Raw genomic sequence first — 10,579 nt, 5'->3', positions numbered from 1 at the left:
CTTAAATCAACTTCTATTTCATAGCCGGCAAAAGCCAGGACGTCACTGACACCATAAACAAAATAAACAAACCTCGACTTCAATGTACTGGACTAATGGCCGCGTCTTCAGAAGAAATTCTAACGTATTATTGCTACAGAAGCCAGTATTAGACAAAATTAAATGTGGAAGGTAAAGTGGCTGCAACTAGTCCAACGTAGTATGTTATTAGTATCTCGGTAGAAGCAGTTTACTGCAACTAGTCCAACGTAGTATGTTATTAGTATCTCGGTAGAAGCAGTTTATTTAACACACTGGAATTCAGCCTCAACTTATGTTGTTAGTATCTTGCGCCAAAAACCAGACACCGACAAATTTACTGTGAAAATACGTGTAACTCAGTGAACAGATTAATTTGGAAAGCCCAATATGCACATTTGGTATTTATAATACAACAGGCTGTGCTTACCTTTTTATTTTTGGACCGGTCCTCTGTTCACCTCGCCTCACGATCTCACCAAAGGTCAAATCTGCACCTCCTCAGCACACCAAAGATCCGGGTCACACGGCACCAAGTTGTTGAAATCTCCCAATTCTTTGAATCTTTGGGCTGAAGGAGGGACAATACTCGGTGTATAAATGCTCAATCAACAATCATTTATTTCCATACAATTCAACAGTCAGAGCATTACAACGTCCGGACGGGAGAGATGCTACCAGAGGGTCAGGCACATGTCTCAAAATGGTGACGGGTTGCTCAGCTTTTTATAGTCTCTAGTGGCCCCCAGCTAGTCGTAAAAGCCAAAACATCACATTTTTTCTCTGTTACAGCGCCTAAGTTATGACCTCGGCAGTTGTTTCTCTGCTTTCTGTAAGGTGGGGGTGTGGAATGTGGTCTATCTATCTCCCCTGTCTTTAGACACAGAGTCTCCTGCTTACAACCTTCTCTTCATGATTCAACAATTAAGCATGTCAAGAAAACAGTGTAACACATTCCCAGCAGATCAAGGATACAGAGTGATGCACATTTATCTAATGAACTAATATGTGAATATGTTCTGTTAACTCAAAAGTATAATGAGAACTAAACTACATACAGCTCACACACTCTATATTAAAGGGTATAATGTGATCTACAGCAGTATTCTAATTCAACTACTTTGATTACATATATAAGGTAACATATAATAACAGAATAATCTAATAGCCCAATTGGGGCAGTCCTTTCTCCAGTGTCCATGCTCACCGCAGGTGAAACCTGCATCTTCTCCTGTGTTTTTTTGTCCATTCTGAGGTGCCTTCTGTCCTCAGTTATTCCTCCTGTCCCGGTCACGCCCTTTTTGCTGCCCGATCATCCGTGTTGGTCCATCACTGTCCTGCACAGTGTAAATGCAGCGTTATCAAGGTCAGCATTCTTTTGCTCAGCCTTACTTTTCCTTCAGGCTTGGCGGGCTTCTCGTCACAGCTCTGTCAGCTGACGCAGTCTGGGAATTTTCCCCCGTGTAGTGAAACGGGCCTTAGGTCTAGTGCTCTCCGTCTCTGCTGCATGAGATCACATTCCTGCAGCACTGTTGACATTTTCAGGTCGTTGTTGTGGGTCCAGCTGTTGCAGCATTTGGTCAGGGTCACGTATGGAGGAGAGCAGGAGTCCAGTCAGCCTCGGCTTTCAGGGCCGGCAAAGCAGCCTGTAATTAAATATATATAGAGAAAAACAAAAAACAAAAACAGACAAAAAACAAAAGCAAACGAACAGGAAAATGATGTTGTGTTGGCTGTATTACAAAGAGAGGGGAGAAACACCGGGACCAGGCCCTGTGTCAGCCTTCTCTCCCCCTTTTTTTTTTTTTTTTTTTTCTCACCCTATAATCAACTCATGACCCGCCAAGCTGACAGGACAACACAGGTACATATTAAAATTCTTAAGATCATGTTTAAAAGCCCAAAAATGGACTTTTCTTTCATTCAGTAATCACTTGTATTAATCAATCAGCAGAAAACATGTCACAATTTGAATCTTTTAACCCCTAAATTTGTCGTGTCTTCACTGGTTGGTCAGACCAGTGTCTTTTTCTTTGAAGTTAAATTGTTGTCCTGCAACCCAGAGAGTTTATTTGTCAGTAATGTATTTATCCTTTAACAACAGGTGTATGTTAAGTTTCGCTGCTTTAGCCTTGCTGGAAAATCTTCACGTGTTCATGAGTGTAAGCTGTTTCTTCATTGCGTGTGTGTGCATTTGTAGGCAGGCAGGTTAATTTGATCTTTTTCTCAAACTAGGCGTTACCTTAAAAGGAGCCTTTCTCTCAGATTTCTCTGCTTGTGTATGTTTTTGTTTCACCTTTTTGTTGTGATGCTCCGGACGCCTTCCCAACCTCCACAAGTCCGTTGGCCCCAATTTTATGTGTTAAAACTTCTCTTAATTTCTCCTCTAATTCTCTCCTCGCTGCTGTCTTTTTCACAGCTGCTGATTCTTACTGGGTGTGGCTCCCATTACTTATAATTTTGCTTCGGCCGCTGTGCTTGTGGGGGCAGTTGGTCCAGGTCCGCAGCTTCCTGTATTAACACACTAAGAGATTTATTTAATTTCATTTTCATCACTGTTAAACAGATAAGCAGGCAACACGCCTACCTTGACAGCGTAAACTGCACGCCAGTCTCCCAACACATTCCTCTCTCTACTCCTCCATAATTCTCCACTACACACCTCTTACTATCTCTCTTTTTTATTTTTTTATTTTTTTATTACACCACAGAGTAATACACCCAATTATGCCCGTCTATCTCTATGTGGCTCCAAATTCCCTCTTTATTTAATTTCACACTCGTCAGGGGACAGGCACACAACAATTTCAACCACTGAAACGAGGAATTCAACCTTTTTATATTTCACCTATGATAGAACTCAACCTTAGATGTAAAAGCATTCTCTTGTTCTATTCCAGAATAAATGTGAACCCGTGATTACACGGTCGTTCCAGTGTTATTCTGTAGCTATGCGGGGGTCCTCACCTCCCCAAGTCACCACCTCGGCATCCGGACGCCGCCGGGCCTGCCCGCGCGTCCACGAACAGGAGGGTTGCCACTCCTAGGACAAAATTATTTTCCACAGGTACACTAGGCGTCAACCTTAGATCTTAAAGCATCCTCTTCGCACTAGTGTCCTCCTATTCAAACACATCAACCGTCACTGTCACTGTGTTTCACGCTTCCCCCACAGAAACACACTCAGAGCGCGCCTCACACACTCAAAACAGTGAGACCCACAGAGAGCGCTTTTCATCAGCAGAAATTTGCACAGAAACCTCTGAGCTCAACTGTTAGAATTCTTTTGATGCACAACAACCATAGACCAAAATACCCCTTTCTCTGTGCTTATGGCCGCCACAACGGGGCAAAATCGCATCATAAAAGTGATGCCTGCGTCCCCTGAAGTTATACCAGACACCATAAACCAGGTTTTGCTCTATGTACTTCTTGGCAAGTAAAATTTTACTTTGTTTTATGACCGCAGCCCTTGAGACTCGACTGACGCCATAAACCACCGTCAAACCTCTCTTCAATGTACTAAAACCAGCACCAACCACTACTGCACTTCACGGCCGCACCACCAGAACACGGCCGTATCATAAACCAAACCTACGGACGTGTTTCGCTTTCGCGTTGCCAGCGTTCAACTGCACCGTGAAGCCAGCATCTGCTTTTCCTTAAATCAACTTCTATTTCATAGCCGGCAAGAGCCAGGACTTAACCGACACCATAAACAAACTTCAAAACCTCGACTTCAATGTACTGAACTAATGGCCGCGTCTCCAGAAGAAATTCTAATGTATTATTGCTACAGAAGCCAGTATTAGACAAAATTAAATGTGGAAGGTAAAGTGGCTGCAACTAGTCCAACGTAGTATGTTATTAGTATCTCGGTAGAAGCAGTTTACTGCAACTAGTCCAACGTAGTATGTTATTAGTATCTCGGTAGAAGCAGTTTATTTAACACACTGGAATTCAGCCTCAACTTATGTTGTTAGTATCTTGCGCCAAAAACCAGACACCGACAAATTTAATGTGAAGATACATGTAACTCAGTGAACAGATTAATTTGGAAAGCCCAATATGCACATTTGGTATTCATAATACAACAGGCTGTGCTTACCTTTTTATATTTGGACCGGTCCTCTGTTCACCTCGCCTCACGATCTCACCAAAGGCCAAATCTGCCCCTCCTCAGCACACCAAAGATCCGGGTCACACGGCACCAAGTTGTTGAAATCTCCCAATTCTTTGAATCTTTGGGCTGAAGGAAGGACAATACTCGGTGTATAAATGCTCAATCAACAATCATTTATTTCCATACAATTCAACACTTAAGAGCATAAGAACCATCATGATGGGGAGACCTGCCTGCAGAGGGTCACAGCAAGTCTCAAAATGGTGACGGGTTGCTCAGCTTTTTATAGTCTCTAGTGGCCCCCACCTAGTCGTAAAAGACCAAACATTAACATTCTTTCTCTCTTACGGCGCCTAAGTTATGACCTCGGCAGTTGTTTCTCTGCTTTCTGTAAGGTGGGGGTGTGGAATGTGGTCTGTCTATCTCCCCTGTCTTAGACACAGAGTCTCCTGCTTACAACCTTCTTTTCATGATTCAACAATTAAGCATGTAATACATTCACAGCAGATCAAGGATACAGAGTGATGCACACTTATCTAATAAACTAATCAGTGAATATGTTCTTTTAACTCAAAAGTATAATGAGAACTAAACTACATACAGATCACACACTCTATATTAAAGGGTATAATATGATCTACAGCAGTATTCTAATTCAACTACTTTGATTACATATATAAGGTAACATATAATAACAGAATAATCTAATAGTCCCTACCCTCACCTATGGCCACGAGCTGTGGGTAGTGACCAAAAGAACGAGATCGCGGATAGAAGCGGCAGAAATGAGCTTCCTCCGAAGGGTGGCTGGCCTCTCCCTTAGAGATAGGGTGAGAAGTTCGGCCATCCGGGAGGGGCTCAGAGTAGAGCAGCTGCTGCTCCACATCGAAAGGAGCCAGCTGAGGTGGTTCGGGCATCTGACAAGGATGCCCCCTGGGCGCCTCCTGGGTGAAGTGTTCCAGGCATGTCCCACCGGGAGGAGGCCCCGGGGCAGACCCAGGACACGCTGGAGAGATTATATCTCTCGGCTGGCCTGGGAACGCCTTGGTATTCCCCCGGATAAGCTGGAGGAGGTGGCTGGGGAGAGGGAGGTCTGGGCCTCTTTGCTTAGGCTGCTGCCCCGCGACCCGGCCCCGGATAAAGCGGATGAAGATGGATGGATGGAATTATCCTCATTCAAAAGTCATGTAAGAACCTCATTGGTTTACGGAATTCTGATGTCACAGGCTTCTAAAGCTTTGATCCTTTGAAGCTTTGATCCTCATGAATTCTTAAGTAGGGGTGAGGAGGTACAACTTTTAGTCCGTTATTTGCAGCACTTATGTTAGCAGCATTCAAACGTTCACCAGTAAAGCATTTTCAAACATTTGGATCCTTTTCGTACTCATGGTATACAGACTCCAACATGTCTCAGAAAGAGCAAGAAAGACAAGAAGCTGACCCCAGCTCTATTCCATGGTATGAGTCCCTAGACCCTTACATCAGCTCTCTTCCTTGGGACAAACACGTAGAATTAGAGGAAAAGCGATTGGAAGAAATGGAGAAGGAAAATCTCATGAACAGAGAAAAGATTAAGATCCTGACAGAAGAAAATGAGAGAAAGAGTGCTGAATTAGAAAAATTATCCTACCAGCTTCAGGAAAGGGAAGGTATTATTGAGGAGAAACAATGGGCTCTCCAAGATAAGAAGAATCACGAGCTCCAAGAAAAGCTTGATGAAGCTCTAGAAAAAATTAAAGATCTGCTCCAAAATGAGAAAAAAGAGAGCATTAAAGGGGATAAAATGCTCAAGAAGAATCAGGAGCTCCAAGAAAAGCTTGATGGAGCTCTGGAAAAAAATAAAGATCTGCTCCAAAAGGAGAAAAAAGAGTGCATAAAACAGGAAAACATGGTCAAGAAGAATCAGGAGCTCCAAGGGAAGCTTGACGAAGCTCTGGAAAAACTGAAAGAAATCCACCAAGAATAGAAGCAACAGTCCACACAGCAGAGAGACATGCAGAGCAAACTCCAAGCCATGGAGGAAAAATACAAAGCGCTGCAGGTGAAACATGACAAAACTCTGCACAAAAGTCAACAGTTGCTTCAAGACAAGAAGAAAATGGAAACGAAACAGAAGGAAATGGACTCCAAGCTTGACGAGATGGAGGAAAAACACAGTTTGCTCCAAATCAAGCTTGATAAAACAGTGCACTGAAATAAAGAGTTCATTCAAGAGAGAGAGGAACAAGAAATGCTCGAGAAAGAAACGGACTCCAAGCTTGAAGTCTTGGGAGAAGAACTGAAAATGCTCCAAATAACTCTTGAGGAAACACTGCTCAAAAACAAAGAGTTGCTTCACGAGAAAGACCAACAGAAAATACAAAAGGAAGAAATGGATTGCAAGCTGAGGCACATCAAGAAACAGAATGAAGGCTTGCAAATGATGCTTGATGAAGCTCTGGAGAGAAATAAAGAGTTGCTTCACGAGAAAGACCAACAGAAAATACAAAAGGAAGAAATGGATTGCAAGCTGAGGAACATTGAGAAACAAAATGAAGGCTTGCAAGTACTACTCGATGAAGCTCTGGAGAGAAATAAAGAGATCCTCCAAGACAGGAAACAAGAGCCCGTAGAGCAGAGAGACCTGCAGAGCAAACTCCAAGCCATGGAGGAAAAATACAAAGCGCTGCAGGTGAAACATGACAAAACTCTGCACAAAAGTCAACAGTTGCTTCAAGACAAGAAGAAAATGGAAATGAAACAGAAGGAAATGGACTCCAAGCTTGACAAGATGGAGGAAAAACACAGATTGCTCCAAATCAGGCTTGATAAAAAAGTGCATGGAAATAAAGAGCTGCTTCAAGAAAAAGACCAACAGAAAATACAACAGGAAGAAGAAAGACTTAATCTCCAGAGGAAAAATCAAGCACTCCAAGAATTGTATAACGAAACGAAGTACAAAACAACTGTACTGGAAGAAGAAAGAAAAAACTGGAAAAACAATGCTCAGCGATGCAGAGTAGCATCAATGAGATGCTGAGAAAAAAATACCGAACTTGAGGAACTTTCTAAGACCTTGAAGTACAAAAACACTGAAATCCAGGCGCAAAAGCAAGAACAACAGAAAACACATAAAGACCTGCAGTGTAGACTTCAAGAAACCCAGAAGAGAAAGCAGCAGCTGGAAGACATGCACACAGATGTGCACAAGGCAAAGCGAATAGAGGAGGCAACAGTTAAAGAACTGAAAGACAAGCTTAAAGAAAAACAAGATTAATTAGAAGACATGGTGAAAAGATGCAACAAACGAGAAAGAAAACGCAGAAACAATCGATGAGCTGAAAACCCTCATCATTGAAAAAAAAGTGCTCGTGGAAGAGTATTTGAAAAAGAAGAAAAAACGCTTCCACTGGTTCTGGAGGAGGGGCACTGCTGCTTCTCACCTGATGTAACCTCGTCTTCCTCCACCTCTATTCCATCTTCATTTCCCCCCTTCCCCTCCCTCCTTTTACTTTTTTCACCCTCACCCCCCGACCAGTCCCGGCAGTTGACTGCCCCCTCCTGAGCCTGGTTCTGCCATAGGTTTCTCCTTTAGGTTTCTTTCACTTTAAAAGGAGTTTTTCCTATCCACTGTCGCCTGGTGCTTGCTCAGAGGGGATTGTTGGGGTTTTCTCTCATCTCGCTCTTTCATTCTTTCTATCCCCCCATCCCCCCCCCCTTCTGCCTTTTCCTTTACCCAATAAACACAATTGCGCACATTTTACATGTGTTTGAAAAATGTCTTCATTCAACAATAATTCATCCTAGGTATAAAAACAAGAAATAGGTAATAGCTGCATGTGTGTTTGTGTGTGTGCATAATATACATACTTGTTTCCCAGAAAGAATTAATACTAGATGGATAGAGACAGGTTTTAAAGACTAGAAATGAAAACATGAGAGTCCTGTCTGTCACGGTCTGCCTCCGCAGACCGTGCGGAAATGTGTGTGGTGGACCCAGGAGCGAACACAAGCGAGGATGCAGGAGTGGAGTTAAACAAAAGCGAGCCTTTTATTCTGGCTGATGAAAGGAACAAAACAGAGTGAGGGCAGCATAAGAGTAATAGTTCAAACAGAAACCTAAACTGGACATAAACTAAGGAAAAGCTATAGCTGGAGATACGGAACACAGGGGGTGGTAACACAGACGACGCGACACAGACTACATGAAACACAGAGACTAAATACACAAGAGGGATGATCAGGGGAAGTTGCCACACATGGGAACACAGCTGACACAGATAAACATAACAAGACATGGCAGGAGTAAACAACACTGACGGGAGACTGTCAAAGTAAAACAGGAAGTACACAGGTGCAAACAGGAGGAGAGAGAGAGCGCGGGCATAGTGGGCTGGGGAAACATGGAATGAAACAAGGAGGGGAGATGAGGGCTCACAGATACATAGAGGGGCACACAGGGGATAAAAGTCACAAGGGGAAGTCAAATAAGGAACAACACAACAGGACAACTTAGGAAACATGGCCTAAATAAGGAACGAAATACAAAAATATAAGAAACTAAGAATACTGGGCCCACATGGCCCAGGACCATGACATCACCCCCCCCCCCCCCCCCCCCTCAAGGGCTGGCTCCAGACAGCCCAAACACAGGAAAACAAAAACCAAACAGAAAACGACCCAGGGCGGGCGGCGGGGGCCCAGGACGGAGGGCTCGGAACAGAAAACAAAAAGGAAAGCACAGCTCAGTTCAGGGGGCCGGCCGTGCACAAGGCAACGGCGACGACGTGGAAACAGTTCAGGGGGCCGGCCGTGCTCAAGGCAACGGCGGCGACGAAGGAGACGACGGAGCAGTTCAGGAGGCCGGCCGCGCGGAAGGCGGCGGCGGCGAAGGAGACGGAGCAGTTCAGGAGGCCGGCCGCGCGGAAGGCAGCGGCGGCGGCGAAGGAGTTGACGGAGCAGTTCAGGAGGCCGGCCGCGCGGAAGGCAGCGGCGGCTCTCCAGTGTTAGGCGTGCTGGCCATGGCCCGGTGGCCACAGGACCAGACGAGGCAGGACCAGACGAGGCAGGACCAGGCGAGGCAGGACCAGGCGAGGCACAGGCTGAAGCTGGACCAGACGAGGCAGGACCAGACGAGGCAGGACCAGACGAGGCACAGGCTGAAGCTGGACCAGACGAGGCAGGACCAGACGAAGCACAGGCTGAAGCAGGACCAGACGAGGCAGGACCAGACGAAGCACAGGCTGAAGCAGGACCAGACGAAGACTCTGAGGCAGGGCCAGACGAGGACGAAGCAGGAGCCGAGGCTGGACCAGGCGACGGCGAAGCAGGGGCTGAGGCCCGAAGCCGGACCAGGCGGAGCAGAAGCAGATGGTGGCTGGACGGGCTCCTCGGGCCCTCCAGCTGACGTGGCATGAGGCCGGACGGGCTCCTCGGGCCCTCCAGCTGACATGGCATGAGGCTGGTGTGGTTCTCCGGAACCACCAGCAGACGAGGAAGGCTGCTGGATGGGCTCCTCGGACCCCCCAGCGGAGACAGGAGGCTGAACAGGCCCCTCGGACCCTCCAGCGGAGACGGGAGGCTGAACGGGCCCCTCGGACCCTCCAGCGGGGACGGGAGGCTGAACGGGCTCCTCGGACCCTCCAGCGGAGACGGGAGGCTGAACGGGCCCCTCGGACCCTCCAGCGGAGACGGGAGGCTGAACGGGCCCCTTGGACCCTCCAGCGGAGACATGAGGCTGAACGGGCCCCTCGGACCCTCCAGCGGAGACATGAGGCTGAACGGGCCCCTCGGACCCTCCAGCGGAGACATGAGACTGAACGGGCCCCTCGGACCCTCCAGCGGAGACGGGTGGCTGAACGGGCCCCTCGGACCCTCCAGCGGAGACGGGTGACTGAACGGGCTCCTCGGACCCTCCAGCTGACGAGACATGAGGCTGGACGCGTTCACCTGACATCTTACAGTTAACAGTCCAGAAGCAAACAGGTGTCAGATGTCCTGAGGCACAGACCAGCTCATTCACTTCAAGACTCATGTAGGCTGACATAACAGGCTCTAAAACAGAAAGTCCTGCTTCTATATTCCTCCCTTCAGTCTCGAGCAATGACAGAGCTTGACGGCCCAGATAAGCCGGGTCAGCCACAGGGAAAACAAGGACTACAACATTCCCCAGAAAAACACGACTTAAGCCTTCACGGATAAGCTCCTGGGCAAACATGAAATGTTCAGGAATGAATCTGGGCGATGAGAACTGACCAGCATGATGGCGGTAAGTGTTATATTGACTAGGAACCATGTGTGAGGTGGACTGTAACTCAAGGGTGTTATGTAGTGTGTATGGTGAAATGGGTACGGCTAATGCTGTGCTAGCATTCCTAGCTGAGACGGGTGATGTTACACAGGTCATGTTACCCTGATTTGACTCCATGTCGTCATCTTTAAGTACCAACGTGAGTTCAT

The 10,579-nt window shown here is 46.5% G+C and overlaps 1 pseudogene; it reads left to right on the top strand.

Moving 5' to 3' along the window:
- Nucleotides 1–5,436: 5,436 nt before the first annotated feature.
- LOC146693471 (uncharacterized) lies at nt 5,437–7,816 on the top strand (annotated as a pseudogene).
- The last annotated feature ends 2,763 nt before the right edge of the window (nt 7,817–10,579 follow it).

This window comes from Copadichromis virginalis, linkage group LG14 (assembly GCF_057382275.1).
Source record: "Copadichromis virginalis isolate Kocher_CV1m ecotype Utaka linkage group LG14, C_Virginalis_male_GT1.1, whole genome shotgun sequence".
Classification (NCBI taxonomy): Eukaryota; Metazoa; Chordata; class Actinopteri; order Cichliformes; family Cichlidae; genus Copadichromis; species Copadichromis virginalis.
The sequence above is the reverse complement of the archived record's forward strand: the minus strand, read 5'-3'. Positions and strand labels throughout refer to the sequence as shown.